The sequence below is a fragment of the Oncorhynchus mykiss genome, chromosome 8, assembly GCF_057628025.1.
Source record: "Oncorhynchus mykiss isolate SJ-2025 chromosome 8, ASM5762802v1, whole genome shotgun sequence".
Taxonomy (NCBI): Eukaryota; Metazoa; Chordata; class Actinopteri; order Salmoniformes; family Salmonidae; genus Oncorhynchus; species Oncorhynchus mykiss.
In genome coordinates, this window is record NC_143029.1 from 22,582,088 (window position 1) to 22,598,767 (window position 16,680).

Consider the following 16,680-nt stretch of genomic DNA (forward strand, 5'->3'; position numbering starts at 1 on the left):
AGTCTCCGTATAAATGCACCTGCACTGTGATAGTCTCAGAGGTCCGTTAAAAGCGCAGAGAGCATCATGAAGAACAAGGAACACACAAAGCAGGTCCGAGATACTGTTGTGAAGAAGTTTAAAGCCGGATTTGGATACAAAAAGATTTCCCAAGCTTTAAACATCCCAAGGAGCACTGTGCAAGCGATAATATTGAAATGGAATGAGTATCAGACCACTGAAAATCTACCAAGACCTGGCCGTCCCTCTAAACTTTCAGCTCATACAAGGAGAAGACTGATCAGAGATGCAGCCAAGAGGCCCATGATCACTCTGGATGAACTGCAGAGATCTACAGCTGAGGTGGGAGACTCTGTCCATAGGACAACAATCAGTCATATATTGCACAAATCTTTATGGAAGAGTGGCAAGAAGAAAGCCATTTCTTAAAGATATCCATAAAAAGTGTCATTTAAAGTTTGCCACAAGCCACCTGGGAGACACACCAAACATGTGAAAGAAGGTGCTCTGGTCAGATCAAACCAAAATTGAAATTTTTGGCAACAATGCAAAACGTTATGTTTGGCGTAAAAGCAACACAGCTCATCACCCTGAACACACCATCCCCACTGTCAAACATGGTGGTGGCAGCATCATGGTTTGGGCCTGCTTTTCTTCAGCAGGGACAGGGAAGATGGTTAAAATTGATGGGAAGATGGATGGAGCCAAATACAGGACCATTCTGGAAGAAAACCTGATGGAGTCTGCAAAAGACCTGAGACTGGGACGGAGATTTGTCTTCCAACAAGACAATGATCCAAAACATAAAGCAAAATCTACAATGGAATGGTTCAAAAATAAACATATCCAGGTGTTAGAATGGCCAAGTCAAAGTCCAGACCTGAATCCAATCGAGAATCTGTGGAAAGAACTGAAAACTGCTGTTCACAAATGCTCTCCATCCAACCTCACTGAGCTCAAGCTGTTTTGCAAGGAGGAATGGGAAAAAATGTCAGTCTCTCGATGTGCAAAACTGATAGAGACATACCCCAAGCGACTTACAGCTGTAATCGCAGCAAAAGGTGGCGCTACAAAGTATTAACTTAAGGGGGCTGAATAATTTTGCACGCCCAATTTTTCAGTTTTTGATTTGTTAAAAAAGTTTGAAATATCCAATAAATGTTGTTCCACTTCATGATTGTGTCCCACTTGTTGTTGATTCTTCACAAAAAAATACAGTTTTATATCTTTATGTTTGAAGCCTGAAATGTGGCAAAAGGTTGCAAAGTTCAAGGGGGCCGAATACTTTCGCAATGCACTGTATGTGGATACCCCTTCAAATGAGTGGATTCGGCTTTTTCAGCCACACCCATTGCTGACAGTTGTATAAAATCGAGCACAAAGCCATGCAATCTCCATAGACAAACATTGGCAGTAGAATGGCCTTGCTGAAGAGCTCAGTGACTTTCAACGTGGCACCGTCATAGGATGCCACCTTTCCAACAAGTCAGTTTGTCAAATGTCTGCCTTGCTAGAGCTGCCCCGGTCAACAGTAAGTGCTGTTATTGTGAAGTGGAAACATCTAGGAGCAGCAACAGCTCAGCCGAGAAGTGGTAGGCCACACAAGCTCACAGAAAGCGAACGCCAAGTGCTGAAGCGCATAGCGCATAAAAATAAACTGTCCTCGGTTGCAACACTCACTACCGAGGTCTAAATTGCCTCTGGAAGCAACGTCAGCACAAGAACTGTTCGTCACGAGCTTCATGAAATGGGTTTCCATGGCCAAACGACCACACACAAGCCTAAGATCACCATGCGAAATGCCAAGTGTCGGCCTGAGTGGTGTAAAGCTCGCCGCCATTGGACCCCGGAGCAGTGGAAATGCGCTCCCTGGAGTGATGAATCACGCTTGACCATCTATCTGGCAGTTCGATGGATGAATCTGGGTTTGGCAGATGCCAGGAGAACGCTACCTGCCCCAATGCATAGTGCCAACTGTAAAGTTTGGTGGAGGAGAAATAATGGTCTTGGGCTGTTTTTCATGTTTTTGGGCTAGGCCCCTTAGTTCCAGTGAAGGGAAATCTCCAGTTTGGGGAAGGCCCTTTCCTGTTTCAGCTTGACAATGCCCTGTGCACAAAGCGAGGTCCACACAGAAATTTGTTGAGTTCGGTGTGTAAGAACGACTGGCCTGCAGTAAGCCCTAACCTCAACCCCATTGAACACCTTTGGAATAAATTGGAACGCCGACTGCGAGCCAAGCCTAATCGCCCAACATCTGTGCCCGACCTCTCTAATGCTCATGGCTGAATGGAAGCAAGTCCTCGCAGCAATGTTTGAACATCTAGTGGAAAGCCTTGCCAGAAGAGTGGAGGCTGTTATAGCAGCAAAGGGGGGACCAACTCCATATTAATACCCATGATTTTGGAATAAGATTTTCGAAGAGCAGGTGTTCACATACTTTTGGTCATGTAGTGTAGTTACAGTAGTTACCTCTGTAACCAAACAAACAGACTTGCTAGTTTAGCTAACCAAACCATCAGTCCTAGCTTGCTATTTTATGAAAATCAAATTCAACAACGATAATGTTTTCAATTCAACTTTTTGCTTTCAAAAGCAGCTAAAACATAGAACATGTAAGAATGAACTATAGCCATTGACTTCTACCGTGCTGATATACCGTGCTTACAGGGAAATAATGCATGCTCTAGAATGCTCTTCAAGCCAATCAGAAATGAGTATTCAACAATGCCATGGTACAAAATACTTTATAAACTGGGTGATTCGAGCCCTGAATGCTGATTTGCTGAGAGCAGTGGTATACAGTATCAGACCGTATACCACAGGTATGATTATTTATTTTTTTACTGCTCTAATTACGTTGGTAACTAGTTTATAAAAGCAATAAGGCACCTCAAAGGTTTGTGGTATATGGCCAATACACCATGGCTAAGAGCTGTATCCAGGCACTCCGCATTGCGTTGTGTGTATACCAGCCCTTAGCCGTTGTATATTGGCCATATACCACACCTTATTGCTTAATTAATCACAGACAATGCTTTCCATAAGCATCGGGATAGAGAATTCAGTTTGTTTACAGGAGGAATCAGCTGAATATGAAACATAAAATTCCAGTATTATAGCTTCATGTTATTGTATTGAGACTCAGGTTAAAGAAAACCTAGAAGCCAGATTCAACCTTATTTTCAAATTTCCAGGATTTTTTTTATTTTTAACAATTTAGTACTGTAGTATAAATCTTGTAGTTAAAGGCTGATTTTCACTGAAAATTGTGAGCCCCAGCAGGTACAGTGCCTTGCGAAAGTATTCGGCCCCCTTGAACTTTGCGACCTTTTGCCACATTTCAGGCTTCAAACATAAAGATATAAAACTGTATTTTTTTGTGAAGAATCAACAACAAGTGGGACACAATCATGAAGTGGAACGACATTTATTGGATATTTCAAACTTTTTTAACAAATCAAAAACTGAAAAATTGGGCGTGCAAAATTATTCAGCCCCCTTAAGTTAATACTTTGTAGCGCCACCTTTTGCTGCGATTACAGCTGTAAGTCACTTGGGGTATGTCTCTATCAGTTTTGCACATCGAGAGACTGACATTTTTTCCCATTCCTCCTTGCAAAACAGCTCGAGCTCAGTGAGGTTGGATGGTGAGCATTTGTGAACAGCAGTTTTCAGTTCTTTCCACAGATTCTCGATTGGATTCAGGTCTGGACTTTGACTTGGCCATTCTAACACCTGGATATGTTTATTTTTGAACCATTCCATTGTAGATTTTGCTTTATGTTTTGGATCATTGTCTTGTTGGAAGACAAATCTCCGTCCCAGTCTCAGGTCTTTTGCAGACTCCATCAGGTTTTCTTCCAGAATGGTCCTGTATTTGGCTCCATCCATCTTCCCATCAATTTTAACCATCTTCCCTGTCCCTGCTGAAGAAAAGCAGGCCCAAACCATGATGCTGCCACCACCATGTTTGACAGTGGGGATGGTGTGTTCAGGGTGATGAGCTGTGTTGCTTTTACGCCAAACATAACGTTTTGCATTGTTGCCAAAAATTTCAATTTTGGTTTCATCTGACCAGAGCACCTTCTTCCACGTTTGGTGTGTCTCCCAGGTGGCTAGTGGCAAACTTTAACCGACACTTTTTATGGATATCTTTAAGAAATGGCTTTCTTCTTGCCACTCTTCCATAAAGGCCAGATTTGTGCAAATACGACTGATTGTTGTCCTATGGACAGAGTCTCCCACCTCAGCTGTAGATCTCTGCAGTTCATCCAGAGTGATCATGGGCCTCTTGGCTGCATCTCTGATCAGTCTTCTCCTTGTATGAGCTGAAAGTTTAGAGGGACGGCCAGGTCTTGGTAGATTTGCAGTGGTCTGATACTCCTTCCATTTCAATATTATCGCTTGCACAGTGCTCCTTGGGATGTTTACAGCTTGGGAAATCTTTTTGTATCCAAATCCGGCTTTAAACTTCTTCACAACAGTATCTCGGACCTGCCTGGTGTGTTCCTTGTTCTTCATGATGCTCTCTGCGCTTTTAACGGACCTCTGAGACTATCACAGTGCAGGTGCATTTATACGGAGACTTGATTACACACAGGTGGATTGTATGTATCATCATTAGTCATTTAGGTCAACATTGGATCATTCAGAGATCCTCACTGAACTTCTGGAGAGAGTTTGCTGCACTGAAAGTAAAGGGGCTGAATAATTTTGCACGCCCAATTTTTCCGTTTTTGATTTGTTAAAAAAGTTTGAAATATCCAATAAATGTCGTTCCACTTCATGATTGTGTCCCACTTGTTGTTGATTCTTCACAAAAAAATACAGTTTTATATCTTTATGTTTGAAGCCTGAAATGTGGCAAAAGGTCGCAAAGTTCAAGGGGGCCGAATACTTTCGCAAGGCACTGTAGATTTGATTCCGTGTCCCAGGGAACTGCTAGCCAGTAGAGGGCTTTGTTATGTGATTAAGGGACCTGGTGATGGAAAATGGTAACTTTAAGTAATTCTCTCCTATGAATCACCATTTTGGCATGTCAGACCTTGGCTACACACAGTTTACTCATATCAAGCCACAACAGAATTTAACCTGTCTAGGACTGGGGTTCCGCTCACCAACAGCCAATGAAATTGCAGGACGCCAAATACAAATCAACAGAAATCTCATAAATCGAATTTCTCAAACATACAAGTACAGTGCCTTGCGAAAGTATTCGGCCCCCTTGAACTTTGCGACCTTTTGCCACATTTCAGGCTTCAAACATAAAGATATAAAACTGTATTTTTTTGTGAAGAATCAACAACAAGTGGGACACAATCATGAAGTGGAACAACATTTATTGGATATTTCAAACTTTTTTAACAAATCAAAAACTGAAAAATTGGGCGTGCAAAATTATTCAGCCCCCTTAAGTTAATACTTTGTAGCGCCACCTTTTGCTGCGATTACAGCTGTAAGTCGCTTGGGGTATGTCTCTATCAGTTTTGCACATCGAGAGACTGACATTTTTTCCCATTCCTCCTTGCAAAACAGCTCGAGCTCAGTGAGGTTGGATGGTGAGCATTTGTGAACAGCAGTTTTCAGTTCTTTCCACAGATTCTCGATTGGATTCAGGTCTGGACTTTGACTTGGCCATTCTAACACCTGGATATGTTTATTTTTGAACCATTCCATTGTAGATTTTGCTTTATGTTTTGGATCATTGTCTTGTTGGAAGACAAATCTCCGTCCCAGTCTCAGGTCTTTTGCAGACTCCATCAGGTTTTCTTCCAGAATGGTCCTGTATTTGGCTCCATCCATCTTCCCATCAATTTTAACCATCTTCCCTGTCCCTTCTGAAGAAAAGCAGGCCCAAACCATGATGCTGCCACCACCATGTTTGACAGTGGGGATGGTGTGTTCAGGGTGATGAGCTGTGTTGCTTTTACGCCAAACATAACGTTTTGCATTGTTGCCAAAAATTTCAATTTTGGTTTCATCTGACCAGAGCACCTTCTTCCACATGTTTGGTGTGTCTCCCAGGTGGCTTGTGGCAAACTTTAAATGACACTTTTTATGGATATCTTTAAGAAATGGCTTTCTTCTTGCCACTCTTCCATAAAGATTTGTGCAAATACGACTGATTGTTGTCCTATGGACAGAGTCTCCCACCTCAGCTGTAGATCTCTGCAGTTCATCCAGAGTGATCATGGGCCTCTTGGCTGCATCTCTGATCAGTCTTCTCCTTGTATGAGCTGAAAGTTTAGAGGGACGGCCAGGTCTTGGTAGATTTGCAGTGGTCTGATACTCCTTCCATTTCAATATTATCGCTTGCACAGTGCTCCTTGGGATGTTTACAGCTTGGGAAATCTTTTTGTATCCAAATCCGGCTTTAAACTTCTTCACAACAGTATCTCGGACCTGCCTGGTGTGTTCCTTGTTCTTCATGATGCTCTCTGCGCTTTTAACGGACCTCTGAGACTATCACAGTGCAGGTACATTTATACGGAGACTTGATTACACACAGGTGGATTGTATGTATCATCATTAGTCATTTAGGTCAACATTGGATCATTCAGAGATCCTCACTGAACTTCTGGAGAGAGTTTGCTGCACTGAAAGTAAAGGGGCTGAATAATTTTGCACGCCCAATTTTTCCGTTTTTGATTTGTTAAAAAAGTTTGAAATATCCAATAAATGTCGTTCCACTTCATGATTGTGTCCCACTTGTTGTTGATTCTTCACAAACAAATACAGTTTTATATCTTTATGTTTGAAGCCTGAAATGTGGCAAAAGGTTGCAAAGTTCAAGGGGGCCGAATACTTTCGCAAGGCACTGTAGATTTGATTCCGTGTCCCAGGGAACTGCTAGCCAGTAGAGGGCTTTGTTATGTGATTAAGGGACCTGGTGATGGAAAATGGTAACTTTAAGTAATTCTCTCCTATGAATCACCATTTTGGCATGTCAGACCTTGGCTACACACAGTTTACTCATATCAAGCCACAACAGAATTTAACCTGTCTAGGACTGGGGTTCCGCTCACCAACAGCCAATGAAATTGCAGGACGCCAAATACAAATCAACAGAAATCTCATAAATCGAATTTCTCAAACATACAAGTACAGTGCCTTGCGAAAGTATTCGGCCCCCTTGAACTTTGCGACCTTTTGCCACATTTCAGGCTTCAAACATAAAGATATAAAACTGTATTTTTTTGTGAAGAATCAACAACAAGTGGGACACAATCATGAAGTGGAACAACATTTATTGGATATTTCAAACTTTTTTAACAAATCAAAAACTGAAAAATTGGGCGTGCAAAATTATTCAGCCCCCTTAAGTTAATACTTTGTAGCGCCACCTTTTGCTGCGATTACAGCTGTAAGTCGCTTGGGGTATGTCTCTATCAGTTTTGCACATCGAGAGACTGACATTTTTTCCCATTCCTCCTTGCAAAACAGCTCGAGCTCAGTGAGGTTGGATGGTGAGCATTTGTGAACAGCAGTTTTCAGTTCTTTCCACAGATTCTCGATTGGATTCAGGTCTGGACTTTGACTTGGCCATTCTAACACCTGGATATGTTTATTTTTGAACCATTCCATTGTAGATTTTGCTTTATGTTTTGGATCATTGTCTTGTTGGAAGACAAATCTCCGTCCCAGTCTCAGGTCTTTTGCAGACTCCATCAGGTTTTCTTCCAGAATGGTCCTGTATTTGGCTCCATCCATCTTCCCATCAATTTTAACCATCTTCCCTGTCCCTGCTGAAGAAAAGCAGGCCCAAACCATGATGCTGCCACCACCATGTTTGACAGTGGGGATGGTGTGTTCAGGGTGATGAGCTGTGTTGCTTTTACGCCAAACATAACGTTTTGCATTGTTGCCAAAAATTTCAATTTTGGTTTCATCTGACCAGAGCACCTTCTTCCACATGTTTGGTGTGTCTCCCAGGTGGCTTGTGGCAAACTTTAAATGACACTTTTTATGGATATCTTTAAGAAATGGCTTTCTTCTTGCCACTCTTCCATAAAGATTTGTGCAAATACGACTGATTGTTGTCCTATGGACAGAGTCTCCCACCTCAGCTGTAGATCTCTGCAGTTCATCCAGAGTGATCATGGGCCTCTTGGCTGCATCTCTGATCAGTCTTCTCCTTGTATGAGCTGAAAGTTTAGAGGGACGGCCAGGTCTTGGTAGATTTGCAGTGGTCTGATACTCCTTCCATTTCAATATTATCGCTTGCACAGTGCTCCTTGGGATGTTTACAGCTTGGGAAATCTTTTTGTATCCAAATCCGGCTTTAAACTTCTTCACAACAGTATCTCGGACCTGCCTGGTGTGTTCCTTGTTCTTCATGATGCTCTCTGCGCTTTTAACGGACCTCTGAGACTATCACAGTGCAGGTGCATTTATACGGAGACTTGATTACACACAGGTGGATTGTATGTATCATCATTAGTCATTTAGGTCAACATTGGATCATTCAGAGATCCTCACTGAACTTCTGGAGAGAGTTTGCTGCACTGAAAGTAAAGGGGCTGAATAATTTTGCACGCCCAATTTTTCCGTTTTTGATTTGTTAAAAAAGTTTGAAATATCCAATAAATGTCGTTCCACTTCATGATTGTGTCCCACTTGTTGTTGATTCTTCACAAAAAAATACAGTTTTATATCTTTATGTTTGAAGCCTGAAATGTGGCAAAAGGTCGCAAAGTTCAAGGGGGCCGAATACTTTCGCAAGGCACTGTAGATTTGATTCCGTGTCCCAGGGAACTGCTAGCCAGTAGAGGGCTTTGTTATGTGATTAAGGGACCTGGTGATGGAAAATGGTAACTTTAAGTAATTCTCTCCTATGAATCACCATTTTGGCATGTCAGACCTTGGCTACACACAGTTTACTCATATCAAGCCACAACAGAATTTAACCTGTCTAGGACTGGGGTTCCGCTCACCAACAGCCAATGAAATTGCAGGACGCCAAATACAAATCAACAGAAATCTCATAAATCGAATTTCTCAAACATACAAGTACAGTGCCTTGCGAAAGTATTCGGCCCCCTTGAACTTTGCGACCTTTTGCCACATTTCAGGCTTCAAACATAAAGATATAAAACTGTATTTTTTTGTGAAGAATCAACAACAAGTGGGACACAATCAAGAAGTGGAACGACATTTATTGGATATTTCAAACTTTTTTAACAAATCAAAAACTGAAAAATTGGGCGTGCAAAATTATTCAGCCCCTTTACTTTCAGTGCAGCAAACTCTCTCCAGAAGTTCAGTGAGGATCTCTGAATGATCCAATGTTGACCTAAATGACTAATGATGTAAAATACAATCCACCTGTGTGTAATCAAGTCTCCGTATAAATGCACCTGCACTGTGATAGTCTCAGAGGTCCGTTAAAAGCGCAGAGAGCATCATGAAGAACAAGGAACACACAAAGCAGGTCCGAGATACTGTTGTGAAGAAGTTTAAAGCCGGATTTGGATACAAAAAGATTTCCCAAGCTTTAAACATCCCAAGGAGCACTGTGCAAGCGATAATATTGAAATGGAATGAGTATCAGACCACTGCAAATCTACCAAGACCTGGCCGTCCCTCTAAACTTTCAGCTCATACAAGGAGAAGACTGATCAGAGATGCAGCCAAGAGGCCCATGATCACTCTGGATGAACTGCAGAGATCTACAGCTGAGGTGGGAGACTCTGTCCATAGGACAACAATCAGTCATATATTGCACAAATCTTTATGGAAGAGTGGCAAGAAGAAAGCCATTTCTTAAAGATATCCATAAAAAGTGTCATTTAAAGTTTGCCACAAGCCACCTGGGAGACACACCAAACATGTGGAAGAAGGTGCTCTGGTCAGATGAAACCAAAATTGAAATTTTTGGCAACAATGCAAAACGTTATGTTTGGCGTAAAAGCAACACAGCTCATCACCCTGAACACACCATCCCCACTGTCAAACATGGTGGTGGCAGCATCATGGTTTGGGCCTGCTTTTCTTCAGCAGGGACAGGGAAGATGGTTAAAATTGATGGGAAGATGGATGGAGCCAAATACAGGACCATTCTGGAAGAAAACCTGATGGAGTCTGCAAAAGACCTGAGACTGGGACGGAGATTTGTCTTCCAACAAGACAATGATCCAAAACATAAAGCAAAATCTACAATGGAATGGTTCAAAAATAAACATATCCAGGTGTTAGAATGGCCAAGTCAAAGTCCAGACCTGAATCCAATCGAGAATCTGTGGAAAGAACTGAAAACTGCTGTTCACAAATGCTCTCCATCCAACCTCACTGAGCTCAAGCTGTTTTGCAAGGAGGAATGGGAAAAAATGTCAGTCTCTCGATGTGCAAAACTGATAGAGACATACCCCAAGCGACTTACAGCTGTAATCGCAGCAAAAGGTGGCGCTACAAAGTATTAACTTAAGGGGGCTGAATAATTTTGCACGCCCAATTTTTCAGTTTTTGATTTGTTAAAAAAGTTTGAAATATCCAATAAATGTTGTTCCACTTCATGATTGTGTCCCACTTGTTGTTGATTCTTCACAAAAAAATACAGTTTTATATCTTTATGTTTGAAGCCTGAAATGTGGCAAAAGGTTGCAAAGTTCAAGGGGGCCGAATACTTTCGCAATGCACTGTATGTGGATACCCCTTCAAATGAGTGGATTCGGCTTTTTCAGCCACACCCATTGCTGACAGTTGTATAAAATCGAGCACAAAGCCATGCAATCTCCATAGACAAACATTGGCAGTAGAATGGCCTTGCTGAAGAGCTCAGTGACTTTCAACGTGGCACCGTCATAGGATGCCACCTTTCCAACAAGTCAGTTTGTCAAATGTCTGCCTTGCTAGAGCTGCCCCGGTCAACAGTAAGTGCTGTTATTGTGAAGTGGAAACATCTAGGAGCAGCAACAGCTCAGCCGAGAAGTGGTAGGCCACACAAGCTCACAGAAAGCGAACGCCAAGTGCTGAAGCGCATAGCGCATAAAAATAAACTGTCCTCGGTTGCAACACTCACTACCGAGGTCTAAATTGCCTCTGGAAGCAACGTCAGCACAAGAACTGTTCGTCACGAGCTTCATGAAATGGGTTTCCATGGCCAAACGACCACACACAAGCCTAAGATCACCATGCGAAATGCCAAGTGTCGGCCTGAGTGGTGTAAAGCTCGCCGCCATTGGACCCCGGAGCAGTGGAAATGCGCTCCCTGGAGTGATGAATCACGCTTGACCATCTATCTGGCAGTTCGATGGATGAATCTGGGTTTGGCAGATGCCAGGAGAACGCTACCTGCCCCAATGCATAGTGCCAACTGTAAAGTTTGGTGGAGGAGAAATAATGGTCTTGGGCTGTTTTTCATGTTTTTGGGCTAGGCCCCTTAGTTCCAGTGAAGGGAAATCTCCAGTTTGGGGAAGGCCCTTTCCTGTTTCAGCTTGACAATGCCCTGTGCACAAAGCGAGGTCCACACAGAAATTTGTTGAGTTCGGTGTGGAAGAACGACTGGCCTGCAGTAAGCCCTAACCTCAACCCCATTGAACACCTTTGGAATAAATTGGAACGCCGACTGCGAGCCAAGCCTAATCGCCCAACATCTGTGCCCGACCTCTCTAATGCTCATGGCTGAATGGAAGCAAGTCCTCGCAGCAATGTTTGAACATCTAGTGGAAAGCCTTGCCAGAAGAGTGGAGGCTGTTATAGCAGCAAAGGGGGGACCAACTCCATATTAATACCCATGATTTTGGAATAAGATTTTCGAAGAGCAGGTGTTCACATACTTTTGGTCATGTAGTGTAGTTACAGTAGTTACCTCTGTAACCAAACAAACAGACTTGCTAGTTTAGCTAACCAAACCATCAGTCCTAGCTTGCTATTTTATGAAAATCAAATTCAACAACGATAATGTTTTCAATTCAACTTTTTGCTTTCAAAAGCAGCTAAAACATAGAACATGTAAGAATGAACTATAGCCATTGACTTCTACCGTGCTGATATACCGTGCTTACAGGGAAATAATGCATGCTCTAGAATGCTCTTCAAGCCAATCAGAAATGAGTATTCAACAATGCCATGGTACAAAATACTTTATAAACTGGGTGATTCGAGCCCTGAATGCTGATTTGCTGAGAGCAGTGGTATACAGTATCAGACCGTATACCACAGGTATGATTATTTATTTTTTTACTGCTCTAATTACGTTGGTAACTAGTTTATAAAAGCAATAAGGCACCTCAAAGGTTTGTGGTATATGGCCAATACACCATGGCTAAGAGCTGTATCCAGGCACTCCGCATTGCGTTGTGTGTATACCAGCCCTTAGCCGTTGTATATTGGCCATATACCACACCTTATTGCTTAATTAATCACAGACAATGCTTTCCATAAGCATCGGGATAGAGAATTCAGTTTGTTTACAGGAGGAATCAGCTGAATATGAAACATAAAATTCCAGTATTATAGCTTCATGTTATTGTATTGAGACTCAGGTTAAAGAAAACCTAGAAGCCAGATTCAACCTTATTTTCAAATTTCCAGGATTTTTTTTATTTTTAACAATTTAGGACTGTAGTATAAATCTTGTAGTTAAAGGCTGATTTTCACTGAAAATTGTGAGCCCCAGCAGGTACAGTGCCTTGCGAAAGTATTCGGCCCCCTTGAACTTTGCGACCTTTTGCCACATTTCAGGCTTCAAACATAAAGATATAAAACTGTATTTTTTTGTGAAGAATCAACAACAAGTGGGACACAATCATGAAGTGGAACGACATTTATTGGATATTTCAAACTTTTTTAACAAATCAAAAACTGAAAAATTGGGCGTGCAAAATTATTCAGCCCCCTTAAGTTAATACTTTGTAGCGCCACCTTTTGCTGCGATTACAGCTGTAAGTCACTTGGGGTATGTCTCTATCAGTTTTGCACATCGAGAGACTGACATTTTTTCCCATTCCTCCTTGCAAAACAGCTCGAGCTCAGTGAGGTTGGATGGTGAGCATTTGTGAACAGCAGTTTTCAGTTCTTTCCACAGATTCTCGATTGGATTCAGGTCTGGACTTTGACTTGGCCATTCTAACACCTGGATATGTTTATTTTTGAACCATTCCATTGTAGATTTTGCTTTATGTTTTGGATCATTGTCTTGTTGGAAGACAAATCTCCGTCCCAGTCTCAGGTCTTTTGCAGACTCCATCAGGTTTTCTTCCAGAATGGTCCTGTATTTGGCTCCATCCATCTTCCCATCAATTTTAACCATCTTCCCTGTCCCTTCTGAAGAAAAGCAGGCCCAAACCATGATGCTGCCACCACCATGTTTGACAGTGGGGATGGTGTGTTCAGGGTGATGAGCTGTGTTGCTTTTACGCCAAACATAACGTTTTGCATTGTTGCCAAAAATTTCAATTTTGGTTTCATCTGACCAGAGCACCTTCTTCCACATGTTTGGTGTGTCTCCCAGGTGGCTTGTGGCAAACTTTAAATGACACTTTTTATGGATATCTTTAAGAAATGGCTTTCTTCTTGCCACTCTTCCATAAAGATTTGTGCAAATACGACTGATTGTTGTCCTATGGACAGAGTCTCCCACCTCAGCTGTAGATCTCTGCAGTTCATCCAGAGTGATCATGGGCCTCTTGGCTGCATCTCTGATCAGTCTTCTCCTTGTATGAGCTGAAAGTTTAGAGGGACGGCCAGGTCTTGGTAGATTTGCAGTGGTCTGATACTCCTTCCATTTCAATATTATCGCTTGCACAGTGCTCCTTGGGATGTTTACAGCTTGGGAAATCTTTTTGTATCCAAATCCGGCTTTAAACTTCTTCACAACAGTATCTCGGACCTGCCTGGTGTGTTCCTTGTTCTTCATGATGCGCTCTGCGCTTTTAACGGACCTCTGAGACTATCACAGTGCAGGTGCATTTATACGGAGACTTGATTACACACAGGTGGATTGTATGTATCATCATTAGTCATTTAGGTCAACATTGGATCATTCAGAGATCCTCACTGAACTTCTGGAGAGAGTTTGCTGCACTGAAAGTAAAGGGGCTGAATAATTTTGCACGCCCAATTTTTCCGTTTTTGATTTGTTAAAAAAGTTTGAAATATCCAATAAATGTCGTTCCACTTCATGATTGTGTCCCACTTGTTGTTGATTCTTCACAAAAAAATACAGTTTTATATCTTTATGTTTGAAGCCTGAAATGTGGCAAAAGGTTGCAAAGTTCAAGGGGGCCGAATACTTTCGCAAGGCACTGTAGATTTGATTCCGTGTCCCAGGGAACTGCTAGCCAGTAGAGGGCTTTGTTATGTGATTAAGGGACCTGGTGATGGAAAATGGTAACTTTAAGTAATTCTCTCCTATGAATCACCATTTTGGCATGTCAGACCTTGGCTACACACAGTTTACTCATATCAAGCCACAACAGAATTTAACCTGTCTAGGACTGGGGTTCCGCTCACCAACAGCCAATGAAATTGCAGGACGCCAAATACAAATCAACAGAAATCTCATAAATCGAATTTCTCAAACATACAAGTACAGTGCCTTGCGAAAGTATTCGGCCCCCTTGAACTTTGCGACCTTTTGCCACATTTCAGGCTTCAAACATAAAGATATAAAACTGTATTTTTTTGTGAAGAATCAACAACAAGTGGGACACAATCATGAAGTGGAACAACATTTATTGGATATTTCAAACTTTTTTAACAAATCAAAAACTGAAAAATTGGGCGTGCAAAATTATTCAGCCCCCTTAAGTTAATACTTTGTAGCGCCACCTTTTGCTGCGATTACAGCTGTAAGTCGCTTGGGGTATGTCTCTATCAGTTTTGCACATCGAGAGACTGACATTTTTTCCCATTCCTCCTTGCAAAACAGCTCGAGCTCAGTGAGGTTGGATGGTGAGCATTTGTGAACAGCAGTTTTCAGTTCTTTCCACAGATTCTCGATTGGATTCAGGTCTGGACTTTGACTTGGCCATTCTAACACCTGGATATGTTTATTTTTGAACCATTCCATTGTAGATTTTGCTTTATGTTTTGGATCATTGTCTTGTTGGAAGACAAATCTCCGTCCCAGTCTCAGGTCTTTTGCAGACTCCATCAGGTTTTCTTCCAGAATGGTCCTGTATTTGGCTCCATCCATCTTCCCATCAATTTTAACCATCTTCCCTGTCCCTGCTGAAGAAAAGCAGGCCCAAACCATGATGCTGCCACCACCATGTTTGACAGTGGGGATGGTGTGTTCAGGGTGATGAGCTGTGTTGCTTTTACGCCAAACATAACGTTTTGCATTGTTGCCAAAAATTTCAATTTTGGTTTCATCTGACCAGAGCACCTTCTTCCACATGTTTGGTGTGTCTCCCAGGTGGCTTGTGGCAAACTTTAAATGACACTTTTTATGGATATCTTTAAGAAATGGCTTTCTTCTTGCCACTCTTCCATAAAGATTTGTGCAAATACGACTGATTGTTGTCCTATGGACAGAGTCTCCCACCTCAGCTGTAGATCTCTGCAGTTCATCCAGAGTGATCATGGGCCTCTTGGCTGCATCTCTGATCAGTCTTCTCCTTGTATGAGCTGAAAGTTTAGAGGGACGGCCAGGTCTTGGTAGATTTGCAGTGGTCTGATACTCCTTCCATTTCAATATTATCGCTTGCACAGTGCTCCTTGGGATGTTTACAGCTTGGGAAATCTTTTTGTATCCAAATCCGGCTTTAAACTTCTTCACAACAGTATCTCGGACCTGCCTGGTGTGTTCCTTGTTCTTCATGATGCTCTCTGCGCTTTTAACGGACCTCTGAGACTATCACAGTGCAGGTGCATTTATACGGAGACTTGATTACACACAGGTGGATTGTATGTATCATCATTAGTCATTTAGGTCAACATTGGATCATTCAGAGATCCTCACTGAACTTCTGGAGAGAGTTTGCTGCACTGAAAGTAAAGGGGCTGAATAATTTTGCACGCCCAATTTTTCCGTTTTTGATTTGTTAAAAAAGTTTGAAATATCCAATAAATGTCGTTCCACTTCATGATTGTGTCCCACTTGTTGTTGATTCTTCACAAAAAAATACAGTTTTATATCTTTATGTTTGAAGCCTGAAATGTGGCAAAAGGTCGCAAAGTTCAAGGGGGCCGAATACTTTCGCAAGGCACTGTAGATTTGATTCCGTGTCCCAGGGAACTGCTAGCCAGTAGAGGGCTTTGTTATGTGATTAAGGGACCTGGTGATGGAAAATGGTAACTTTAAGTAATTCTCTCCTATGAATCACCATTTTGGCATGTCAGACCTTGGCTACACACAGTTTACTCATATCAAGCCACAACAGAATTTAACCTGTCTAGGACTGGGGTTCCGCTCACCAACAGCCAATGAAATTGCAGGACGCCAAATACAAATCAACAGAAATCTCATAAATCGAATTTCTCAAACATACAAGTACAGTGCCTTGCGAAAGTATTCGGCCCCCTTGAACTTTGCGACCTTTTGCCACATTTCAGGCTTCAAACATAAAGATATAAAACTGTATTTTTTTGTGAAGAATCAACAACAAGTGGGACACAATCAAGAAGTGGAACGACATTTATTGGATATTTCAAACTTTTTTAACAAATCAAAAACTGAAAAATTGGGCGTGCAAAATTATTCAGCCCCTTTACTTTCAGTGCAGCAAACTCTCTCCA